Below are 25,366 nucleotides of genomic sequence, written 5' to 3'. Positions count from 1 at the left end.
TCCCGGTATGCCTAGGAGCTGTAGCTGACAGCTGTAGGGCTGGCTCTGCATACCCACTCCCTGAAACGCTGTAACTTCGCCTATGCAAGAAAGAGCTTTCAAGAGAGCCGCCTGAAGTGCAGGCAGCCTTCGTGAGCCTTTCTCCTCTAGAGCTGTGCAAAGAAAGCGTGCACGCTACAGCGTGGGTGCGTGCAGCATGCACGAGCAAAAGCGGCGAAGTTGAGTGCCCTCGCTGGCCTTCCCTTTTGGGCGGACAACGTGAGGCGAAGAACGAAGCCGCAGAGCACCGGGCTTGCGTGTGCAGTGCACCGAGTTGCAGAAGTCCAGCAAGGGCTCGTTCACAAGCCGAGCCGGCTGAGGGCGTCCTCGCTTCTGCGAAAGGGAACGCGGAGCCGTAGCGCTTCAGAGCACTGCGTGGAGATAGGCACTTTCCTAGTCGTTCAGCCTTGCAGAGTCCCTGCAGCTAGAGCTCAGCCAGGAGCAGGCGTCAAAGCAGAAGGCCTTCCTAAAGCACCCCTTCTCCAAGCAGCCTCCGGAAAGGGCGCATCCCACTGCGGCTCTGCGCCTTTCTTCTAAGACAGACGCCCGGCTATGCTTTCGTGCTCGCAGCTCCCTTGGCAGCCTCCAGCAGTGGCTCTCATGGAGAACGAGCAAAGAGCTTCAGTTAAACGTCTCGCACACAGGAGCAAGGTGCCAGGACGCCACCACGTTCTTCCTCAGCCCTTCTCGTGGCGCCGATTGTGGTACTGCCTTCAAAGCCGTGCGCATTGAAAGACTCCTGCAGCAAGTGCTTCTCCCCTGGCACACTTGGCTCAGCGAGAGCTACGTGGGCAGCGTGCACTCAGCGAAAGCGAAAGGGTGTCCTTGGAGCTCGAGCTTGTTGGAGAGGATGAAAGTTTGGTAAGAAAGTTTCCCAGCTATGTAGGCTTGGCAGCAAGATGTGTGAATGTAGAAACTTAGCATGAGGTAGAAATGGAAGCAAGTTTTGACAGAGAGCAAAAGGAGTTTTGCTGAAACACTGATCGCTGAAGAAGTGAGAAGGCAAAGGTTGGAGATTGAGTTGGAAGGGGATTTTTTCTATGATTAGGACAACGGTATGTGACTACAAGTACAAGCACCTGTTTTTCAGCAAGGAAGTAAGTCTCAAGAAGGGCATAAGGAACTAGAAAACATGTTTTTACCAGAAAGAGAGCTCTCGCAGGCAAACAAGAAATGTCGATGGAGCAAGAAGAAGGGGGGGGGTGGGGGGGGGTTGGGGGGGGGGTCTGAGAATTCTCCGTGGTAAGCTTAAATTGTAACTTGCTTACTCTTGCGATTGGATAAGAATGACTATAATGCGGCAATGGTAGTAGTCATGAGAGGCTACAGGCAAATGTCAAGGTATCACTGTGTATGGTGCTTACTGCTTGTACTGTATGAAGCTACTGAGCAAAGAAAACTATAGAATGCTTTGTAACTTGAACAGAAAGCGGCTCCCGGTATGCCTAGGAGCTGTAGCTGACAGCTGTAGGGCTGGCTCTGCATACCCACTCCCTGACATGCTGTAATTTCGCCTATGCAAGAAAGAGCTTTCAAGAGAGCCGCCTGAAGTGCAGGCAGCCTTCGTGAGCCTTTCTCCTCTAGAGCTGTGCAAAGAAAGCGTGCACGCTACAGCGTGGGTGCGTGCAGCATGCACGAGCAAAAGCGGCGAAGTTGAGTGCCCTCGCTGGCCTTCCCTTTTGTGCGGACAACGTGAGGCGAAGAACGAAGCCGCAGAGCACCGGGCTTGCGTGTGCAGTGCACCGAGTTGCAGAAGTCCAGCAAGGGCTCGTTCACAAGCCGAGCCGGCTGAGGGCGTCCCCGCTTCTGCGAAAGGGAACGCGGAGCCGTAGCGCTTCAGAGCACAGCGTGGAGATAGGCACTTTCCTAGTCGTTCAGCCTTGCAGAGTCCCTGCAGCTAGAGCTCAGCCAGGAGCAGGCGTCAAAGCAGAAGGCCTTCCTAAAGCACCCCTTCTCCAAGCAGCCTCCGGAAAGGGCGCATCCCACTGCGGCTCTGCGCCTTTCTTCTAAGACAGACGCCCGGCTATGCTTTCGTGCTCGCAGCTCCCTTGGCAGCCTCCAGCAGTGGCTCTCATGGAGAACGAGCAAAGAGCTTCAGTTAAACGTCTCGCACACAGGAGCAAGGTGCCAGGATGCCACCACGTTCTTCCTCAGCCCTTCTCGTGGCGCCGATTGTGGTGCTGCCTTCAAAGCCGTGCGCATTGAAAGACTCCTGCAGCAAGTGCTTCTCCCCTGGCACACTTGGCTCAGCGAGAGCTACGTGGGCAGCGTGCACTCAGCGAAAGCGAAAGGGTGTCCTTGGAGCTCGAGCTTGTTGGAGAGGATGAAAGTTTGGTAAGAAAGTTTCCCAGCTATGTAGGCTTGGCAGCAAGATGTGTGAATGTAGAAACTTAGCATGAGGTAGAAATGGAAGCAAGTTTTGACAGAGAGCAAAAGGAGTTTTGCTGAAACACTGATCGCTGAATAAGTGAGAAGGCAAAGGTTGGAGATTGAGTTGGAAGGGGATTTTTTCTATGATTAGGACAACGGTATGTGACTACAAGTACAAGCACCTGTTTTTCAGCAAGGAAGTAAGTCTCAAGAAGGGCATAAGGAACTAGAAAACATGTTTTTACCAGAAAGAGAGCTCTCGCAGGCAAACAAGAAATGTCGATGGAGCAAGAAGAAGAAGGGGGAGGGGTGGGGGGGGGGTTGGAGGGGGGGGTCTGAGAATTCTCCGTGGTAAGCTTAAATTGTAACTTGCTTACTCTTGCGATTGGATAAGAATGACTATAATGCGGCAATGGTAGTAGTCATGAGAGGCTACAGGCAAATGTCAAGGTATCACTGTGTATGGTGCTTACTGCTTGTACTGTATGAAGCTACTGAGCAAAGAAAACTATAGAATGCTTTGTAACTTGAACAGAAAGCGGCTCCCGGTATGCCTAGGAGCTGTAGCTGACAGCTGTAGGGCTGGCTCTGCATACCCACTCCCTGACACGCTGTAACTTCGCCTATGCAAGAAAGAGCTTTCAAGAGAGCCGCCTGAAGTGCAGGCAGCCTTCGTGAGCCTTTCTCCTCTGGAGCTGTGCAAAGAAAGCGTGCACGCTACAGCGTGGGTGCGTGCAGCATGCACGAGCAAAAGCGGCGAAGTTGAGTGCCCTCGCTGGCCTTCCCTTTTGTGCGGACAACGTGAGGCGAAGAACGAAGCCGCAGAGCACCGGGCTTGCGTGTGCAGTGCACCGAGTTGCAGAAGTCCAGCAAGGGCTCGTTCACAAGCCGAGCCGGCTGAGGGCGTCCTCGCTTCTGCGAAAGGGAACGCGGAGCCGTAGCGCTTCAGAGCACTGCGTGGAGATAGGCACTTTCCTAGTCGTTCAGCCTTGCAGAGTCCCTGCAGCTAGAGCTCAGCCAGGAGCAGGCGTCAAAGCAGAAGGCCTTCCTAAAGCACCCCTTCTCCAAGCAGCCTCCGGAAAGGGCGCATCCCACTGCGGCTCTGCGCCTTTCTTCTAAGACAGACGCCCGGCTATGCTTTCGTGCTCGCAGCTCCCTTGGCAGCCTCCAGCAGTGGCTCTCATGGAGAACGAGCAAAGAGCTTCAGTTAAACGTCTCGCACACAGGAGCAAGGTGCCAGGATGCCACCACGTTCTTCCTCAGCCCTTCTCGTGGCGCCGATTGTGGTGCTGCCTTCAAAGCCGTGCGCATTGAAAGACTCCTGCAGCAAGTGCTTCTCCCCTGGCACACTTGGCTCAGCGAGAGCTACGTGGGCAGCGTGCACTCAGCGAAAGCGAAAGGGTGTCCTTGGAGCTCGAGCTTGTTGGAGAGGATGAAAGTTTGGTAAGAAAGTTTCCCAGCTATGTAGGCTTGGCAGCAAGATGTGTGAATGTAGAAACTTAGCATGAGGTAGAAATGGAAGCAAGTTTTGACAGAGAGCAAAAGGAGTTTTGCTGAAACACTGATCGCTGAAGAAGTGAGAAGGCAAAGGTTGGAGATTGAGTTGGAAAGGGATTTTTTCTATGATTAGGACAACGGTATGTGACTACAAGTACAAGCACCTGTTTTTCAGCAAGGAAGTAAGTCTCAAGAAGGGCATAAGGAACTAGAAAACATGTTTTTACCAGAAAGAGAGCTCTCGCAGGCAAACAAGAAATGTCGATGGAGCAAGAAGAAGAAGGGGGAGGGGTGGGGGGGGGGAGTTGGAGGGGGGGGTCTGAGAATTCTCCGTGGTAAGCTTAAATTGTAACTTGCTTACTCTTGCGATTGGATAAGAATGACTATAATGCGGCAATGGTAGTAGTCATGAGAGGCTACAGGCAAATGTCAAGGTATCACTGTGTATGGTGCTTACTGCTTGTACTGTATGAAGCTACTGAGCAAAGAAAACTATAGAATGCTTTGTAACTTGAACAGAAAGCGGCTCCCGGTATGCCTAGGAGCTGTAGCTGACAGCTGTAGGGCTGGCTCTGCATACCCACTCCCTGACATGCTGTAATTTCGCCTATGCAAGAAAGAGCTTTCAAGAGAGCCGCCTGAAGTGCAGGCAGCCTTCGTGAGCCTTTCTCCTCTAGAGCTGTGCAAAGAAAGCGTGCACGCTACAGCGTGGGTGCGTGCAGCATGCACGAGCAAAAGCGGCGAAGTTGAGTGCCCTCGCTGGCCTTCCCTTTTGTGCGGACAACGTGAGGCGAAGAACGAAGCCGCAGAGCACCGGGCTTGCGTGTGCAGTGCACCGAGTTGCAGAAGTCCAGCAAGGGCTCGTTCACAAGCCGAGCCGGCTGAGGGCGTCCTCGCTTCTGCGAAAGGGAACGCGGAGCCGTAGCGCTTCAGAGCACTGCGTGGAGATAGGCACTTTCCTAGTCGTTCAGCCTTGCAGAGTCCCTGCAGCTAGAGCTCAGCCAGGAGCAGGCGTCAAAGCAGAAGGCCTTCCTAAAGCACCCCTTCTCCAAGCAGCCTCCGGAAAGGGCGCATCCCACTGCGGCTCTGCGCCTTTCTTCTAAGACAGACGCCCGGCTATGCTTTCGTGCTCGCAGCTCCCTTGGCAGCCTCCAGCAGTGGCTCTCATGGAGAACGAGCAAAGAGCTTCAGTTAAACGTCTCGCACACAGGAGCAAGGTGCCAGGACGCCACCACGTTCTTCCTCAGCCCTTCTCGTGGCGCCGATTGTGGTACTGCCTTCAAAGCCGTGCGCATTGAAAGACTCCTGCAGCAAGTGCTTCTCCCCTGGCACACTTGGCTCAGCGAGAGCTACGTGGGCAGCGTGCACTCAGCGAAAGCGAAAGGGTGTCCTTGGAGCTCGAGCTTGTTGGAGAGGATGAAAGTTTGGTAAGAAAGTTTCCCAGCTATGTAGGCTTGGCAGCAAGTTGTGTGAATGTAGAAACTTAGCATGAGGTAGAAATGGAAGCAAGTTTTGACAGAGAGCAAAAGGAGTTTTGCTGAAACACTGATCGCTGAATAAGTGAGAAGGCAAAGGTTGGAGATTGAGTTGGAAAGGGATTTTTTCTATGATTAGGACAACGGTATGTGACTACAAGTACAAGCACCTGTTTTTCAGCAAGGAAGTAAGTCTCAAGAAGGGCATAAGGAACTAGAAAACATGTTTTTACCAGAAAGAGAGCTCTCGCAGGCAAACAAGAAATGTCGATGGAGCAAGAAGAAGAAGAAGGGGGAGGGGTGGGGGGGGGGGGTTGGAGGGGGGGGTCTGAGAATTCTCCGTGGTAAGCTTAAATTGTAACTTGCTTACTCTTGCGATTGGATAAGAATGACTATAATGCGGCAATGGTAGTAGTCATGAGAGGCTACAGGCAAATGTCAAGGTATCACTGTGTATGGTGCTTACTGCTTGTACTGTATGAAGCTACTGAGCAAAGAAAACTATAGAATGCTTTGTAACTTGAACAGAAAGCGGCTCCCGGTATGCCTAGGAGCTGTAGCTGACAGCTGTAGGGCTGGCTCTGCATACCCACTCCCTGAAACGCTGTAACTTCGCCTATGCAAGAAAGAGCTTTCAAGAGAGCCGCCTGAAGTGCAGGCAGCCTTCGTGAGCCTTTCTCCTCTAGAGCTGTGCAAAGAAAGCGTGCACGCTACAGCGTGGGTGCGTGCAGCATGCACGAGCAAAAGCGGCGAAGTTGAGTGCCCTCGCTGGCCTTCCCTTTTGGGCGGACAACGTGAGGCGAAGAACGAAGCCGCAGAGCACCGGGCTTGCGTGTGCAGTGCACCGAGTTGCAGAAGTCCAGCAAGGGCTCGTTCACAAGCCGAGCCGGCTGAGGGCGTCCTCGCTTCTGCGAAAGGGAACGCGGAGCCGTAGCGCTTCAGAGCACTGCGTGGAGATAGGCACTTTCCTAGTCGTTCAGCCTTGCAGAGTCCCTGCAGCTAGAGCTCAGCCAGGAGCAGGCGTCAAAGCAGAAGGCCTTCCTAAAGCACCCCTTCTCCAAGCAGCCTCCGGAAAGGGCGCATCCCACTGCGGCTCTGCGCCTTTCTTCTAAGACAGACGCCCGGCTATGCTTTCGTGCTCGCAGCTCCCTTGGCAGCCTCCAGCAGTGGCTCTCATGGAGAACGAGCAAAGAGCTTCAGTTAAACGTCTCGCACACAGGAGCAAGGTGCCAGGACGCCACCACGTTCTTCCTCAGCCCTTCTCGTGGCGCCGATTGTGGTACTGCCTTCAAAGCCGTGCGCATTGAAAGACTCCTGCAGCAAGTGCTTCTCCCCTGGCACACTTGGCTCAGCGAGAGCTACGTGGGCAGCGTGCACTCAGCGAAAGCGAAAGGGTGTCCTTGGAGCTCGAGCTTGTTGGAGAGGATGAAAGTTTGGTAAGAAAGTTTCCCAGCTATGTAGGCTTGGCAGCAAGATGTGTGAATGTAGAAACTTAGCATGAGGTAGAAATGGAAGCAAGTTTTGACAGAGAGCAAAAGGAGTTTTGCTGAAACACTGATCGCTGAAGAAGTGAGAAGGCAAAGGTTGGAGATTGAGTTGGAAGGGGATTTTTTCTATGATTAGGACAACGGTATGTGACTACAAGTACAAGCACCTGTTTTTCAGCAAGGAAGTAAGTCTCAAGAAGGGCATAAGGAACTAGAAAACATGTTTTTACCAGAAAGAGAGCTCTCGCAGGCAAACAAGAAATGTCGATGGAGCAAGAAGAAGGGGGGGGGTGGGGGGGGGTTGGGGGGGGGGTCTGAGAATTCTCCGTGGTAAGCTTAAATTGTAACTTGCTTACTCTTGCGATTGGATAAGAATGACTATAATGCGGCAATGGTAGTAGTCATGAGAGGCTACAGGCAAATGTCAAGGTATCACTGTGTATGGTGCTTACTGCTTGTACTGTATGAAGCTACTGAGCAAAGAAAACTATAGAATGCTTTGTAACTTGAACAGAAAGCGGCTCCCGGTATGCCTAGGAGCTGTAGCTGACAGCTGTAGGGCTGGCTCTGCATACCCACTCCCTGACATGCTGTAATTTCGCCTATGCAAGAAAGAGCTTTCAAGAGAGCCGCCTGAAGTGCAGGCAGCCTTCGTGAGCCTTTCTCCTCTAGAGCTGTGCAAAGAAAGCGTGCACGCTACAGCGTGGGTGCGTGCAGCATGCACGAGCAAAAGCGGCGAAGTTGAGTGCCCTCGCTGGCCTTCCCTTTTGTGCGGACAACGTGAGGCGAAGAACGAAGCCGCAGAGCACCGGGCTTGCGTGTGCAGTGCACCGAGTTGCAGAAGTCCAGCAAGGGCTCGTTCACAAGCCGAGCCGGCTGAGGGCGTCCCCGCTTCTGCGAAAGGGAACGCGGAGCCGTAGCGCTTCAGAGCACTGCGTGGAGATAGGCACTTTCCTAGTCGTTCAGCCTTGCAGAGTCCCTGCAGCTAGAGCTCAGCCAGGAGCAGGCGTCAAAGCAGAAGGCCTTCCTAAAGCACCCCTTCTCCAAGCAGCCTCCGGAAAGGGCGCATCCCACTGCGGCTCTGCGCCTTTCTTCTAAGACAGACGCCCGGCTATGCTTTCGTGCTCGCAGCTCCCTTGGCAGCCTCCAGCAGTGGCTCTCATGGAGAACGAGCAAAGAGCTTCAGTTAAACGTCTCGCACACAGGAGCAAGGTGCCAGGACGCCACCACGTTCTTCCTCAGCCCTTCTCGTGGCGCCGATTGTGGTGCTGCCTTCAAAGCCGTGCGCATTGAAAGACTCCTGCAGCAAGTGCTTCTCCCCTGGCACACTTGGCTCAGCGAGAGCTACGTGGGCAGCGTGCACTCAGCGAAAGCGAAAGGGTGTCCTTGGAGCTCGAGCTTGTTGGAGAGGATGAAAGTTTGGTAAGAAAGTTTCCCAGCTATGTAGGCTTGGCAGAAAGTTGTGTGAATGTAGAAACTTAGCATGAGGTAGAAATGGAAGCAAGTTTTGACAGAGAGCAAAAGGAGTTTTGCTGAAACACTGATCGCTGAATAAGTGAGAAGGCAAAGGTTGGAGATTGAGTTGGAAAGGGATTTTTTCTATGATTAGGACAACGGTATGTGACTACAAGTACAAGCACCTGTTTTTCAGCAAGGAAGTAAGTCTCAAGAAGGGCATAAGGAACTAGAAAACATGTTTTTACCAGAAAGAGAGCTCTCGCAGGCAAACAAGAAATGTCGATGGAGCAAGAAGAAGAAGAAGGGGGAGGGGTGGGGGGGGGGGTTGGAGGGGGGGGTCTGAGAATTCTCCGTGGTAAGCTTAAATTGTAACTTGCTTACTCTTGCGATTGGATAAGAATGACTATAATGCGGCAATGGTAGTAGTCATGAGAGGCTACAGGCAAATGTCAAGGTATCACTGTGTATGGTGCTTACTGCTTGTACTGTATGAAGCTACTGAGCAAAGAAAACTATAGAATGCTTTGTAACTTGAACAGAAAGCGGCTCCCGGTATGCCTAGGAGCTGTAGCTGACAGCTGTAGGGCTGGCTCTGCATACCCACTCCCTGAAACGCTGTAACTTCGCCTATGCAAGAAAGAGCTTTCAAGAGAGCCGCCTGAAGTGCAGGCAGCCTTCGTGAGCCTTTCTCCTCTAGAGCTGTGCAAAGAAAGCGTGCACGCTACAGCGTGGGTGCGTGCAGCATGCACGAGCAAAAGCGGCGAAGTTGAGTGCCCTCGCTGGCCTTCCCTTTTGGGCGGACAACGTGAGGCGAAGAACGAAGCCGCAGAGCACCGGGCTTGCGTGTGCAGTGCACCGAGTTGCAGAAGTCCAGCAAGGGCTCGTTCACAAGCCGAGCCGGCTGAGGGCGTCCTCGCTTCTGCGAAAGGGAACGCGGAGCCGTAGCGCTTCAGAGCACTGCGTGGAGATAGGCACTTTCCTAGTCGTTCAGCCTTGCAGAGTCCCTGCAGCTAGAGCTCAGCCAGGAGCAGGCGTCAAAGCAGAAGGCCTTCCTAAAGCACCCCTTCTCCAAGCAGCCTCCGGAAAGGGCGCATCCCACTGCGGCTCTGCGCCTTTCTTCTAAGACAGACGCCCGGCTATGCTTTCGTGCTCGCAGCTCCCTTGGCAGCCTCCAGCAGTGGCTCTCATGGAGAACGAGCAAAGAGCTTCAGTTAAACGTCTCGCACACAGGAGCAAGGTGCCAGGACGCCACCACGTTCTTCCTCAGCCCTTCTCGTGGCGCCGATTGTGGTACTGCCTTCAAAGCCGTGCGCATTGAAAGACTCCTGCAGCAAGTGCTTCTCCCCTGGCACACTTGGCTCAGCGAGAGCTACGTGGGCAGCGTGCACTCAGCGAAAGCGAAAGGGTGTCCTTGGAGCTCGAGCTTGTTGGAGAGGATGAAAGTTTGGTAAGAAAGTTTCCCAGCTATGTAGGCTTGGCAGCAAGATGTGTGAATGTAGAAACTTAGCATGAGGTAGAAATGGAAGCAAGTTTTGACAGAGAGCAAAAGGAGTTTTGCTGAAACACTGATCGCTGAAGAAGTGAGAAGGCAAAGGTTGGAGATTGAGTTGGAAGGGGATTTTTTCTATGATTAGGACAACGGTATGTGACTACAAGTACAAGCACCTGTTTTTCAGCAAGGAAGTAAGTCTCAAGAAGGGCATAAGGAACTAGAAAACATGTTTTTACCAGAAAGAGAGCTCTCGCAGGCAAACAAGAAATGTCGATGGAGCAAGAAGAAGGGGGGGGGTGGGGGGGGGTTGGGGGGGGGGTCTGAGAATTCTCCGTGGTAAGCTTAAATTGTAACTTGCTTACTCTTGCGATTGGATAAGAATGACTATAATGCGGCAATGGTAGTAGTCATGAGAGGCTACAGGCAAATGTCAAGGTATCACTGTGTATGGTGCTTACTGCTTGTACTGTATGAAGCTACTGAGCAAAGAAAACTATAGAATGCTTTGTAACTTGAACAGAAAGCGGCTCCCGGTATGCCTAGGAGCTGTAGCTGACAGCTGTAGGGCTGGCTCTGCATACCCACTCCCTGACATGCTGTAATTTCGCCTATGCAAGAAAGAGCTTTCAAGAGAGCCGCCTGAAGTGCAGGCAGCCTTCGTGAGCCTTTCTCCTCTAGAGCTGTGCAAAGAAAGCGTGCACGCTACAGCGTGGGTGCGTGCAGCATGCACGAGCAAAAGCGGCGAAGTTGAGTGCCCTCGCTGGCCTTCCCTTTTGTGCGGACAACGTGAGGCGAAGAACGAAGCCGCAGAGCACCGGGCTTGCGTGTGCAGTGCACCGAGTTGCAGAAGTCCAGCAAGGGCTCGTTCACAAGCCGAGCCGGCTGAGGGCGTCCCCGCTTCTGCGAAAGGGAACGCGGAGCCGTAGCGCTTCAGAGCACAGCGTGGAGATAGGCACTTTCCTAGTCGTTCAGCCTTGCAGAGTCCCTGCAGCTAGAGCTCAGCCAGGAGCAGGCGTCAAAGCAGAAGGCCTTCCTAAAGCACCCCTTCTCCAAGCAGCCTCCGGAAAGGGCGCATCCCACTGCGGCTCTGCGCCTTTCTTCTAAGACAGACGCCCGGCTATGCTTTCGTGCTCGCAGCTCCCTTGGCAGCCTCCAGCAGTGGCTCTCATGGAGAACGAGCAAAGAGCTTCAGTTAAACGTCTCGCACACAGGAGCAAGGTGCCAGGACGCCACCACGTTCTTCCTCAGCCCTTCTCGTGGCGCCGATTGTGGTGCTGCCTTCAAAGCCGTGCGCATTGAAAGACTCCTGCAGCAAGTGCTTCTCCCCTGGCACACTTGGCTCAGCGAGAGCTACGTGGGCAGCGTGCACTCAGCGAAAGCGAAAGGGTGTCCTTGGAGCTCGAGCTTGTTGGAGAGGATGAAAGTTTGGTAAGAAAGTTTCCCAGCTATGTAGGCTTGGCAGCAAGATGTGTGAATGTAGAAACTTAGCATGAGGTAGAAATGGAAGCAAGTTTTGACAGAGAGCAAAAGGAGTTTTGCTGAAACACTGATCGCTGAATAAGTGAGAAGGCAAAGGTTGGAGATTGAGTTGGAAGGGGATTTTTTCTATGATTAGGACAACGGTATGTGACTACAAGTACAAGCACCTGTTTTTCAGCAAGGAAGTAAGTCTCAAGAAGGGCATAAGGAACTAGAAAACATGTTTTTACCAGAAAGAGAGCTCTCGCAGGCAAACAAGAAATGTCGATGGAGCAAGAAGAAGAAGGGGGAGGGGTGGGGGGGGGGTTGGAGGGGGGGGTCTGAGAATTCTCCGTGGTAAGCTTAAATTGTAACTTGCTTACTCTTGCGATTGGATAAGAATGACTATAATGCGGCAATGGTAGTAGTCATGAGAGGCTACAGGCAAATGTCAAGGTATCACTGTGTATGGTGCTTACTGCTTGTACTGTATGAAGCTACTGAGCAAAGAAAACTATAGAATGCTTTGTAACTTGAACAGAAAGCGGCTCCCGGTATGCCTAGGAGCTGTAGCTGACAGCTGTAGGGCTGGCTCTGCATACCCACTCCCTGAAACGCTGTAACTTCGCCTATGCAAGAAAGAGCTTTCAAGAGAGCCGCCTGAAGTGCAGGCAGCCTTCGTGAGCCTTTCTCCTCTGGAGCTGTGCAAAGAAAGCGTGCACGCTACAGCGTGGGTGCGTGCAGCATGCACGAGCAAAAGCGGCGAAGTTGAGTGCCCTCGCTGGCCTTCCCTTTTGTGCGGACAACGTGAGGCGAAGAACGAAGCCGCAGAGCACCGGGCTTGCGTGTGCAGTGCACCGAGTTGCAGAAGTCCAGCAAGGGCTCGTTCACAAGCCGAGCCGGCTGAGGGCGTCCTCGCTTCTGCGAAAGGGAACGCGGAGCCGTAGCGCTTCAGAGCACTGCGTGGAGATAGGCACTTTCCTAGTCGTTCAGCCTTGCAGAGTCCCTGCAGCTAGAGCTCAGCCAGGAGCAGGCGTCAAAGCAGAAGGCCTTCCTAAAGCACCCCTTCTCCAAGCAGCCTCCGGAAAGGGCGCATCCCACTGCGGCTCTGCGCCTTTCTTCTAAGACAGACGCCCGGCTATGCTTTCGTGCTCGCAGCTCCCTTGGCAGCCTCCAGCAGTGGCTCTCATGGAGAACGAGCAAAGAGCTTCAGTTAAACGTCTCGCACACAGGAGCAAGGTGCCAGGATGCCACCACGTTCTTCCTCAGCCCTTCTCGTGGCGCCGATTGTGGTGCTGCCTTCAAAGCCGTGCGCATTGAAAGACTCCTGCAGCAAGTGCTTCTCCCCTGGCACACTTGGCTCAGCGAGAGCTACGTGGGCAGCGTGCACTCAGCGAAAGCGAAAGGGTGTCCTTGGAGCTCGAGCTTGTTGGAGAGGATGAAAGTTTGGTAAGAAAGTTTCCCAGCTATGTAGGCTTGGCAGAAAGTTGTGTGAATGTAGAAACTTAGCATGAGGTAGAAATGGAAGCAAGTTTTGACAGAGAGCAAAAGGAGTTTTGCTGAAACACTGATCGCTGAAGAAGTGAGAAGGCAAAGGTTGGAGATTGAGTTGGAAGGGGATTTTTTCTATGATTAGGACAACGGTATGTGACTACAAGTACAAGCACCTGTTTTTCAGCAAGGAAGTAAGTCTCAAGAAGGGCATAAGGAACTAGAAAACATGTTTTTACCAGAAAGAGAGCTCTCGCAGGCAAACAAGAAATGTCGATGGAGCAAGAAGAAGAAGGGGGGGGTTGGGGGGGGGTTGGAGGGGGGGGGTCTGAGAATTCTCCGTGGTAAGCTTAAATTGTAACTTGCTTACTCTTGCGATTGGATAAGAATGACTATAATGCGGCAATGGTAGTAGTCATGAGAGGCTACAGGCAAATGTCAAGGTATCACTGTGTATGGTGCTTACTGCTTGTACTGTATGAAGCTACTGAGCAAAGAAAACTATAGAATGCTTTGTAACTTGAACAGAAAGCGGCTCCCGGTATGCCTAGGAGCTGTAGCTGACAGCTGTAGGGCTGGCTCTGCATACCCACTCCCTGAAACGCTGTAACTTCGCCTATGCAAGAAAGAGCTTTCAAGAGAGCCGCCTGAAGTGCAGGCAGCCTTCGTGAGCCTTTCTCCTCTAGAGCTGTGCAAAGAAAGCGTGCACGCTACAGCGTGGGTGCGTGCAGCATGCACGAGCAAAAGCGGCGAAGTTGAGTGCCCTCGCTGGCCTTCCCTTTTGTGCGGACAACGTGAAGCGAAGAACGAAGCCGCAGAGCACCGGGCTTGCGTGTGCAGTGCACCGAGTTGCAGAAGTCCAGCAAGGGCTCGTTCACAAGCCGAGCCGGCTGAGGGCGTCCCCGCTTCTGCAAAAGGGAACGCGGAGCCGTAGCGCTTCAGAGCACTGCGTGGAGATAGGCACTTTCCTAGTCGTTCAGCCTTGCAGAGTCCCTGCAGCTAGAGCTCAGCCAGGAGCAGGCGTCAAAGCAGAAGGCCTTCCTAAAGCACCCCTTCTCCAAGCAGCCTCCGGAAAGGGCGCATCCCACTGCGGCTCTGCGCCTTTCTTCTAAGACAGACGCCCGGCTATGCTTTCGTGCTCGCAGCTCCCTTGGCAGCCTCCAGCAGTGGCTCTCATGGAGAACGAGCAAAGAGCTTCAGTTAAACGTCTCGCACACAGGAGCAAGGTGCCAGGACGCCACCACGTTCTTCCTCAGCCCTTCTCGTGGCGCCGATTGTGGTACTGCCTTCAAAGCCGTGCGCATTGAAAGACTCCTGCAGCAAGTGCTTCTCCCCTGGCACACTTGGCTCAGCGAGAGCTACGTGGGCAGCGTGCACTCAGCGAAAGCGAAAGGGTGTCCTTGGAGCTCGAGCTTGTTGGAGAGGATGAAAGTTTGGTAAGAAAGTTTCCCAGCTATGTAGGCTTGGCAGCAAGTTGTGTGAATGTAGAAACTTAGCATGAGGTAGAAATGGAAGCAAGTTTTGACAGAGAGCAAAAGGAGTTTTGCTGAAACACTGATCGCTGAATAAGTGAGAAGGCAAAGGTTGGAGATTGAGTTGGAAAGGGATTTTTTCTATGATTAGGACAACGGTATGTGACTACAAGTACAAGCACCTGTTTTTCAGCAAGGAAGTAAGTCTCAAGAAGGGCATAAGGAACTAGAAAACATGTTTTTACCAGAAAGAGAGCTCTCGCAGGCAAACAAGAAATGTCGATGGAGCAAGAAGAAGAAGGGGGAGGGGTGGGGGGGGGGGGTTGGAGGGGGGGGTCTGAGAATTCTCCGTGGTAAGCTTAAATTGTAACTTGCTTACTCTTGCGATTGGATAAGAATGACTATAATGCGGCAATGGTAGTAGTCATGAGAGGCTACAGGCAAATGTCAAGGTATCACTGTGTATGGTGCTTACTGCTTGTACTGTATGAAGCTACTGAGCAAAGAAAACTATAGAATGCTTTGTAACTTGAACAGAAAGCGGCTCCCGCTATGCCTAGGAGCTGTAGCTGACAGCTGTAGGGCTGGCTCTGCATACCCACTCCCTGAAACGCTGTAACTTCGCCTATGCAAGAAAGAGCTTTCAAGAGAGCCGCCTGAAGTGCAGGCAGCCTTCGTGAGCCTTTCTCCTCTAGAGCTGTGCAAAGAAAGCGTGCACGCTACAGCGTGGGTGCGTGCAGCATGCACGAGCAAAAGCGGCGAAGTTGAGTGCCCTCGCTGGCCTTCCCTTTTGTGCGGACAACGTGAGGCGAAGAACGAAGCCGCAGAGCACCGGGCTTGCGTGTGCAGTGCACCGAGTTGCAGAAGTCCAGCAAGGGCTCGTTCACAAGCCGAGCCGGCTGAGGGCGTCCTCGCTTCTGCGAAAGGGAACGCGGAGCCGTAGCGCTTCAGAGCACTGCGTGGAGATAGGCACTTTCCTAGTCGTTCAGCCTTGCAGAGTCCCTGCAGCTAGAGCTCAGCCAGGAGCAGGCGTCAAAGCAGAAGGCCTTCCTAAAGCACCCCTTCTCCAAGCAGCCTCCGGAAAGGGCGCATCCCACTGCGGCTCTGCGCCTTTCTTCTAAGACAGACGCCCGGCTATGCTTTCGTGCTCGCAGCTCCCTTGGCAGCCTCCAGCAGTGGCTCTCATGGAGAACGAGCAAAGAGCTTCAGTTAAACGTCTCGCACACAGGAGCAAGGTGCCAGGACGCCACCACGTTCTTCCTCAGCCCTTCTCGTGGCGCCGATTGTGGTGCTGCCTTCAAAGCCGTGCGCATTGAAAGACTCCTGCAGCAAGTGCTTCTCCCCTGGCACACTTGGCTCAGCGAGAGCTACGTGGGCAGCGTGCACTCAGCGAAAGCGAAAGGGTGTCCTTGGAGCTCGAGCTTGTTGGAGAGGATGAAAGTTTGGTAAGAAAGTTTCCCAGCTATGTAGGCTTGGCAGCAAGTTGTGTGAATGTAGAAACTTAGCATGAGGTAGAAATGGAAGCAAGTTTTGACAGAGAGCAAAAGGAGTTTTGCTGAAACACTGATCGCTGAAGAAGTGAGAAGGCAAAGGTTGGAGATTGAGTTGGAAAGGGATTTTTTCTATGATTAGGACAACGGTATGTGACTACAAGTACAAGCACCTGTTTTTCAGCAAGGAAGTAAGTCTCAAGAAGGGCATAAGGAACTAGAAAACATGTTTTTACCAGAAAGAGAGCTCTCGCAGGCAAACAAGAAATGTCGATGGAGCAAGAAGAAGAAGAAGGGGGAGGGGTGGGGGGGGGGGGTTGGAGGGGGGGGTCTGAGAATTCTCCGTGGTAAGCTTAAATTGTAACTTGCTTACTCTTGCGATTGGATAAGAATGACTATAATGCGGCAATGGTAGTAGTCATGAGAGGCTACAGGCAAATGTCAAGGTATCACTGTGTATGGTGCTTACTGCTTGTACTGTATGAAGCTACTGAGCAAAGAAAACTATAGAATGCTTTGTAACTTGAACAGAAAGCGGCTCCCGGTATGCCTAGGAGCTGTAGCTGACAGCTGTAGGGCTGGCTCTGCATACCCACTCCCTGAAACGCTGTAACTTCGCCTATGCAAGAAAGAGCTTTCAAGAGAGCCGCCTGAAGTGCAGGCAGCCTTCGTGAGCCTTTCTCCTCTGGAGCTGTGCAAAGAAAGCGTGCACGCTACAGCGTGGGTGCGTGCAGCATGCACGAGCAAAAGCGGCGAAGTTGAGTGCCCTCGCTGGCCTTCCCTTTTGGGCGGACAACGTGAGGCGAAGAACGAAGCCGCAGAGCACCGGGCTTGCGTGTGCAGTGCACCGAGTTGCAGAAGTCCAGCAAGGGCTCGTTCACAAGCCGAGCCGGCTGAGGGCGTCCTCGCTTCTGCGAAAGGGAACGCGGAGCCGTAGCGCTTCAGAGCACTGCGTGGAGATAGGCACTTTCCTAGTCGTTCAGCCTTGCAGAGTCCCTGCAGCTAGAGCTCAGCCAGGAGCAGGCGTCAAAGCAGAAGGCCTTCCTAAAGCACCCCTTCTCCAAGCAGCCTCCGGAAAGGGCGCATCCCACTGCGGCTCTGCGCCTTTCTTCTAAGACAGACGCCCGGCTATGCTTTCGTGCTCGCAGCTCCCTTGGCAGCCTCCAGCAGTGGCTCTCATGGAGAACGAGCAAAGAGCTTCAGTTAAACGTCTCGCACACAGGAGCAAGGTGCCAGGACGCCACCACGTTCTTCCTCAGCCCTTCTCGTGGCGCCGATTGTGGTACTGCCTTCAAAGCCGTGCGCATTGAAAGACTCCTGCAGCAAGTGCTTCTCCCCTGGCACACTTGGCTCAGCGAGAGCTACGTGGGCAGCGTGCACTCAGCGAAAGCGAAAGGGTGTCCTTGGAGCTCGAGCTTGTTGGAGAGGATGAAAGTTTGGTAAGAAAGTTTCCCAGCTCTGTAGGCTTGGCAGCAAGATGTGTGAATGTAGAAACTTAGCATGAGGTAGAAATGGAAGCAAGTTTTGACAGAGAGCAAAAGGAGTTTTGCTGAAACACTGATCGCTGAAGAAGTGAGAAGGCAAAGGTTGGAGATTGAGTTGGAAGGGGATTTTTTCTATGATTAGGACAACGGTATGTGACTACAAGTACAAGCACCTGTTTTTCAGCAAGGAAGTAAGTCTCAAGAAGGGCATAAGGAACTAGAAAACATGTTTTTACCAGAAAGAGAGCTCTCGCAGGCAAACAAGAAATGTCGATGGAGCAAGAAGAAGGGGGGGGGTGGGGGGGGGTTGGGGGGGGGGTCTGAGAATTCTCCGTGGTAAGCTTAAATTGTAACTTGCTTACTCTTGCGATTGGATAAGAATGACTATAATGCGGCAATGGTAGTAGTCATGAGAGGCTACAGGCAAATGTCAAGGTATCACTGTGTATGGTGCTTACTGCTTGTACTGTATGAAGCTACTGAGCAAAGAAAACTATAGAATGCTTTGTAACTTGAACAGAAAGCGGCTCCCGGTATGCCTAGGAGCTGTAGCTGACAGCTGTAGGGCTGGCTCTGCATACCCACTCCCTGAAACGCTGTAACTTCGCCTATGCAAGAAAGAGCTTTCAAGAGAGCCGCCTGAAGTGCAGGCAGCCTTCGTGAGCCTTTCTCCTCTGGAGCTGTGCAAAGAAAGCGTGCACGCTACAGCGTGGGTGCGTGCAGCATGCACGAGCAAAAGCGGCGAAGTTGAGTGCCCTCGCTGGCCTTCCCTTTTGTGCGGACAACGTGAGGCGAAGAACGAAGCCGCAGAGCACCGGGCTTGCGTGTGCAGTGCACCGAGTTGCAGAAGTCCAGCAAGGGCTCGTTCACAAGCCGAGCCGGCTGAGGGCGTCCTCGCTTCTGCGAAAGGGAACGCGGAGCCGTAGCGCTTCAGAGCACTGCGTGGAGATAGGCACTTTCCTAGTCGTTCAGCCTTGCAGAGTCCCTGCAGCTAGAGCTCAGCCAGGAGCAGGCGTCAAAGCAGAAGGCCTTCCTAAAGCACCCCTTCTCCAAGCAGCCTCCGGAAAGGGCGCATCCCACTGCGGCTCTGCGCCTTTCTTCTAAGACAGACGCCCGGCTATGCTTTCGTGCTCGCAGCTCCCTTGGCAGCCTCCAGCAGTGGCTCTCATGGAGAACGAGCAAAGAGCTTCAGTTAAACGTCTCGCACACAGGAGCAAGGTGCCAGGATGCCACCACGTTCTTCCTCAGCCCTTCTCGTGGCGCCGATTGTGGTGCTGCCTTCAAAGCCGTGCGCATTGAAAGACTCCTGCAGCAAGTGCTTCTCCCCTGGCACACTTGGCTCAGCGAGAGCTACGTGGGCAGCGTGCACTCAGCGAAAGCGAAAGGGTGTCCTTGGAGCTCGAGCTTGTTGGAGAGGATGAAAGTTTGGTAAGAAAGTTTCCCAGCTATGTAGGCTTGGCAGAAAGTTGTGTGAATGTAGAAACTTAGCATGAGGTAGAAATGGAAGCAAGTTTTGACAGAGAGCAAAAGGAGTTTTGCTGAAACACTGATCGCTGAAGAAGTGAGAAGGCAAAGGTTGGAGATTGAGTTGGAAAGGGATTTTTTCTATGATTAGGACAACGGTATGTGACTACAAGTACAAGCACCTGTTTTTCAGCAAGGAAGTAAGTCTCAAGAAGGGCATAAGGAACTAGAAAACATGTTTTTACCAGAAAGAGAGCTCTCGCAGGCAAACAAGAAATGTCGATGGAGCAAGAAGAAGAAGGGGGAGGGGTGGGGGGGGGGGGTTGGAGGGGGGGGTCTGAGAATTCTCCGTGGTAAGCTTAAATTGTAACTTGCTTACTCTTGCGATTGGATAAGAATGACTATAATGCGGCAATGGTAGTAGTCATGAGAGGCTACAGGCAAATGTCAAGGTATCACTGTGTATGGTGCTTACTGCTTGTACTGTATGAAGCTACTGAGCAAAGAAAACTATAGAATGCTTTGTAACTTGAACAGAAAGCGGCTCCCGCTATGCCTAGGAGCTGTAGCTGACAGCTGTAGGGCTGGCTCTGCATACCCACTCCCTGAAACGCTGTAACTTCGCCTATGCAAGAAAGAGCTTTCAAGAGAGCCGCCTGAAGTGCAGGCAGCCTTCGTGAGCCTTTCTCCTCTAGAGCTGTGCAAAGAAAGCGTGCACGCTACAGCGTGGGTGCGTGCAGCATGCACGAGCAAAAGCGGCGAAGTTGAGTGCCCTCGCTGGCCTTCCCTTTTGTGCGGACAACGTGAGGCGAAGAACGAAGCCGCAGAGCACCGGGCTTGCGTGTGCAGTGCACCGAGTTGCAGAAGTCCAGCAAGGGCTCGTTCACAAGCCGAGCCGGCTGAGGGCGTCCTCGCTTCTGCGAAAGGGAACGCGGAGCCGTAGCGCTTCAGAGCACTGCGTGGAGATAGGCACTTTCCTAGTCGTTCAGCCTTGCAGAGTCCCTGCAGCTAGAGCTCAGCCAGGAGCAGGCGTCAAAGCAGAAGGCCTTCCTAAAGCACCCCTTCTCCAAGCAGCCTCCGGAAAGGGCGCATCCCACTGCGGCTCTGCGCCTTTCTTCTAAGACAGACGCCCGGCTATGCTTTCGTGCTCGCAGCTCCCTTGGCAGCCTCCAGCAGTGGCTCTCATGGAGAACGAGCAAAGAGCTTCAGTTAAACGTCTCGCACACAGGAGCAAGGTGCCAGGACGCCACCACGTTCTTCCTCAGCCCTTCTCGTGGCGCCGATTGTGGTACTGCCTTCAAAGCCGTGCGCATTGAAAGACTCCTGCAGCAAGTGCTTCTCCCCTGGCACACTTGGCTCAGCGAGAGCTACGTGGGCAGCGTGCACTCAGCGAAAGCGAAAGGGTGTCCTTGGAGCTCGAGCTTGTTGGAGAGGATGAAAGTTTGGTAAGAAAGTTTCCCAGCTATGTAGGCTTGGCAGCAAGTTGTGTGAATGTAGAAACTTAGCATGAGGTAGAAATGGAAGCAAGTTTTGACAGAGAGCAAAAGGAGTTTTGCTGAAACACTGATCGCTGAATAAGTGAGAAGGCAAAGGTTGGAGATTGAGTTGGAAAGGGATTTTTTCTATGATTAGGACAACGGTATGTGACTACAAGTACAAGCACCTGTTTTTCAGCAAGGAAGTAAGTCTCAAGAAGGGCATAAGGAACTAGAAAACATGTTTTTACCAGAAAGAGAGCTCTCGCAGGCAAACAAGAAATGTCGATGGAGCAAGAAGAAGAAGAAGGGGGAGGGGTGGGGGGGGGGGGGTTGGAGGGGGGGGTCTGAGAATTCTCCGTGGTAAGCTTAAATTGTAACTTGCTTACTCTTGCGATTGGATAAGAATGACTATAATGCGGCAATGGTAGTAGTCATGAGAGGCTACAGGCAAATGTCAAGGTATCACTGTGTATGGTGCTTACTGCTTGTACTGTATGAAGCTACTGAGCAAAGAAAACTATAGAATGCTTTGTAACTTGAACAGAAAGCGGCTCCCGGTATGCCTAGGAGCTGTAGCTGACAGCTGTAGGGCTGGCTCTGCATACCCACTCCCTGAAACGCTGTAACTTCGCCTATGCAAGAAAGAGCTTTCAAGAGAGCCGCCTGAAGTGCAGGCAGCCTTCGTGAGCCTTTCTCCTCTAGAGCTGTGCAAAGAAAGCGTGCACGCTACAGCGTGGGTGCGTGCAGCATGCACGAGCAAAAGCGGCGAAGTTGAGTGCCCTCGCTGGCCTTCCCTTTTGGGCGGACAACGTGAGGCGAAGAACGAAGCCGCAGAGCACCGGGCTTGCGTGTGCAGTGCACCGAGTTGCAGAAGTCCAGCAAGGGCTCGTTCACAAGCCGAGCCGGCTGAGGGCGTCCTCGCTTCTGCGAAAGGGAACGCGGAGCCGTAGCGCTTCAGAGCACTGCGTGGAGATAGGCACTTTCCTAGTCGTTCAGCCTTGCAGAGTCCCTGCAGCTAGAGCTCAGCCAGGAGCAGGCGTCAAAGCAGAAGGCCTTCCTAAAGCACCCCTTCTCCAAGCAGCCTCCGGAAAGGGCGCATCCCACTGCGGCTCTGCGCCTTTCTTCTAAGACAGACGCCCGGCTATGCTTTCGTGCTCGCAGCTCCTTGGCAGCCTCCAGCAGTGGCTCTCATGGAGAACGAGCAAAGAGCTTCAGTTAAACGTCTCGCACACAGGAGCAAGGTGCCAGGACGCCACCACGTTCTTCCTCAGCCCTTCTCGTGGCGCCGATTGTGGTACTGCCTTCAAAGCCGTGCGCATTGAAAGACTCCTGCAGCAAGTGCTTCTCCCCTGGCACACTTGGCTCAGCGAGAGCTACGTGGCAGCGTGCACTCAGCGAAAGCGAAAGGGTGTCCTTGGAGCTCGAGCTTGTTGGAGAGGATGAAAGTTTGGTAAGAAAGTTTCCCAGCTATGTAGGCTTGGCAGCAAGATGTGTGAATGTAGAAACTTAGCATGAGGTAGAAATGGAAGCAAGTTTTGACAGAGAGCAAAAGGAGTTTTGCTGAAACACTGATCGCTGAAGAAGTGAGAAGGCAAAGGTTGGAGATTGAGTTGGAAGGGGATTTTTTCTATGATTAGGACAACGGTATGTGACTACAAGTACAAGCACCTGTTTTTCAGCAAGGAAGTAAGTCTCAAGAAGGGCATAAGGAACTAGAAAACATGTTTTTACCAGAAAGAGAGCTCTCGCAGGCAAACAAGAAATGTCGATGGAGCAAGAAGAAGGGGGGGGGGTGGGGGGGGGTTGGGGGGGGGGTCTGAGAATTCTCCGTGGTAAGCTTAAATTGTAACTTGCTTACTCTTGCGATTGGATAAGAATGACTATAATGCGGCAATGGTAGTAGTCATGAGAGGCTACAGGCAAATGTCAAGGTATCACTGTGTATGGTGCTTACTGCTTGTACTGTATGAAGCTACTGAGCAAAGAAAACTATAGAATGCTTTGTAACTTGAACAGAAGCGGCTCCCGGTATGCCTAGGAGCTGTAGCTGACAGCTGTAGGCTGGCTCTGCATACCCACTCCCTGACATGCTGTAATTTCGCCTATGCAAGAAAGAGCTTTCAAGAGAGCCGCCTGAAGTGCAGGCAGCCTTCGTGAGCCTTTCTCCTCTAGAGCTGTGCAAAGAAAGCGTGCACGCTACAGCGTGGGTGCGTGCAGCATGCACGAGCAAAAGCGGCGAAGTTGAGTGCCCTCGCTGGCCTTCCTTTTGTGCGGACAACGTGAGGCGAAGAACGAAGCCGCAGAGCACCGGGCTTGCGTGTGCAGTGCACCGAGTTGCAGAAGTCCAGCAAGGGCTCGTTCACAAGCCGAGCCGGCTGAGGGCGTCCCCGCTTCTGCGAAAGGGAACGCGGAGCCGTAGCGCTTCAGAGCACTGCGTGGAGATAGGCACTTTCCTAGTCGTTCAGCCTTGCAGAGTCCCTGCAGCTAGAGCTCAGCCAGGAGCAGGCGTCAAAGCAGAAGGCCTTCCTAAAGCACCCCTTCTCCAAGCAGCCTCCGGAAAGGGCGCATCCCACTGCGGCTCTGCGCCTTTCTTCTAAGACAGACGCCCGGCTATGCTTTCGTGCTCGCAGCTCCCTTGGCAGCCTCCAGCAGTGGCTCTCATGGAGAACGAGCAAAGAGCTTCAGTTAAACGTCTCGCACACAGGAGCAAGGTGCCAGGACGCCACCACGTTCTTCCTCAGCCCTTCTCGTGGCGCCGATTGTGGTGCTGCCTTCAAAGCCGTGCGCATTGAAAGACTCCTGCAGCAAGTGCTTCTCCCCTGGCACACTTGGCTCAGCGAGAGCTACGTGGGCAGCGTGCACTCAGCGAAAGCGAAAGGGTGTCCTTGGAGCTCGAGCTTGTTGGAGAGGATGAAAGTTTGGTAAGAAAGTTTCCCAGCTATGTAGGCTTGGCAGCAAGATGTGTGAATGTAGAAACTTAGCATGAGGTAGAAATGGAAGCAAGTTTTGACAGAGAGCAAAAGGAGTTTTGCTGAAACACTGATCGCTGAAGAAGTGAGAAGGCAAAGGTTGGAGATTGAGTTGGAAGGGGATTTTTTCTATGATTAGGACAACGGTATGTGACTACAAGTACAAGCACCTGTTTTTCAGCAAGGAAGTAAGTCTCAAGAAGGGCATAAGGAACTAGAAACATGTTTTTACCAGAAAGAGAGCTCTCGCAGGCAAACAAGAAATGTCGATGGAGCAAGAAGAAGAAGGGGAGGGGTGGGGGGGGGGGTTGGGGGGGGGGGGTCTGAGAATTCTCCGTGGTAAGCTTAAATTGTAACTTGCTTACTCTTGCGATTGGATAAGAATGACTATAATACGGCAATGGTAGTAGTCATGAGAGGCTACAGGCAAATGTCAAGGTATCACTGTGTATGGTGCTTACTGCTTGTACTGTATGAAGCTACTGAGCAAAGAAAACTATAGAATGCTTTGTAACTTGAACAGAAAGCGGCTCCCGCTATGCCTAGGAGCTGTAGCTGACAGCTGTAGGGCTGGCTCTGCATACCCACTCCCTGAAACGCTGTAACTTCGCCTATGCAAGAAAGAGCTTTCAAGAGAGCCGCCTGAAGTGCAGGCAGCCTTCGTGAGCCTTTCTCCTCTAGAGCTGTGCAAAGAAAGCGTGCACGCTACAGCTGTGGGTGCGTGCAGCATGCACGAGCAAAAGCGGCGAAGTTGAGTGCCCTCGCTGGCCTTCCCTTTTGTGCGGACAACGTGAGGCGAAGAACGAAGCCGCAGAGCACCGGGCTTGCGTGTGCAGTGCACCGAGTTGCAGAAGTCCAGCAAGGGCTCGTTCACAAGCCGAGCCGGCTGAGGGCGTCCTCGCTTCTGCGAAAGGGAACGCGGAGCCGTAGCGCTTCAGAGCACTGCGTGGAGATAGGCACTTTCCTAGTCGTTCAGCCTTGCAGAGTCCCTGCAGCTAGAGCTCAGCCAGGAGCAGGCGTCAAAGCAGAAGGCCTTCCTAAAGCACCCCTTCTCCAAGCAGCCTCCGGAAAGGGCGCATCCCACTGCGGCTCTGCGCCTTTCTTCTAAGACAGACGCCCGGCTATGCTTTCGTGCTCGCAGCTCCCTTGGCAGCCTCCAGCAGTGGCTCTCATGGAGAACGAGCAAAGAGCTTCAGTTAAACGTCTCGCACACAGGAGCAAGGTGCCAGGACGCCACCACGTTCTTCCTCAGCCCTTCTCGTGGCGCCGATTGTGGTGCTGCTTCAAAGCCGTGCGCATTGAAAGACTCCTGCAGCAAGTGCTTCTCCCCTGGCACACTTGGCTCAGCGAGAGCTACGTGGCAGCGTGCACTCAGCGAAAGCGAAAGGGTGTCCTTGGAGCTCGAGCTTGTTGGAGAGGATGAAAGTTTGGTAAGAAAGTTTCCCAGCTATGTAGGCTTGGCAGCAAGATGTGTGAATGTAGAAACTTAGCATGAGGTAGAAATGGAAGCAAGTTTTGACAGAGAGCAAAAGGAGTTTTGCTGAAACACTGATCGCTGAAGAAGTGAGAAGGCAAAGGTTGGAGATTGAGTTGGAAGGGGATTGTTTCTATGATTAGGACAACGGTATGTGACTACAAGTACAAGCACCTGTTTTTCAGCAAGGAAGTAAGTCTCAAGAAGGGCATAAGGAACTAGAAACATGTTTTTACCAGAAAGAGAGCTCTCGCAGGCAAACAAGAAATGTCGATGGAGCAAGAAGAAGAAGGGGGAGGGGTGGGGGGGGGGGGGTTGGAGGGGGGGGGTCTGAGAATTCTCCGTGGTAAGCTTAAATTGTAACTTGCTTACTCTTGCGATTGGATAAGAATGACTATAATACGGCAATGGTAGTAGTCATGAGAGGCTACAGGCAAATGTCAAGGTATCACTGTGTATGGTGCTTACTGCTTGTACTGTATGAAGCTACTGAGCAAAGAAAACTATAGAATGCTTTGTAACTTGAACAGAAAGCGGCTCCCGGTATGCCTAGGAGCTGTAGCTGACAGCTGTAGGGCTGGCTCTGCATACCCACTCCCTGACATGCTGTAATTTCGCCTATGCAAGAAAGAGCTTTCAAGAGAGCCGCCTGAAGTGCAGGCAGCCTTCGTGAGCCTTTCTCCTCTAGAGCTGTGCAAAGAAAGCGTGCACGCTACAGCGTGGGTGCGTGCAGCATGCACGAGCAAAAGCGGCGAAGTTGAGTGCCCT

This window comes from Corvus hawaiiensis, chromosome 5 (assembly GCF_020740725.1).
Source record: "Corvus hawaiiensis isolate bCorHaw1 chromosome 5, bCorHaw1.pri.cur, whole genome shotgun sequence".
NCBI lineage: Eukaryota > Metazoa > Chordata > Aves > Passeriformes > Corvidae > Corvus > Corvus hawaiiensis.
The sequence above is the reverse complement of the archived record's forward strand: the minus strand, read 5'-3'. Positions refer to the sequence as shown.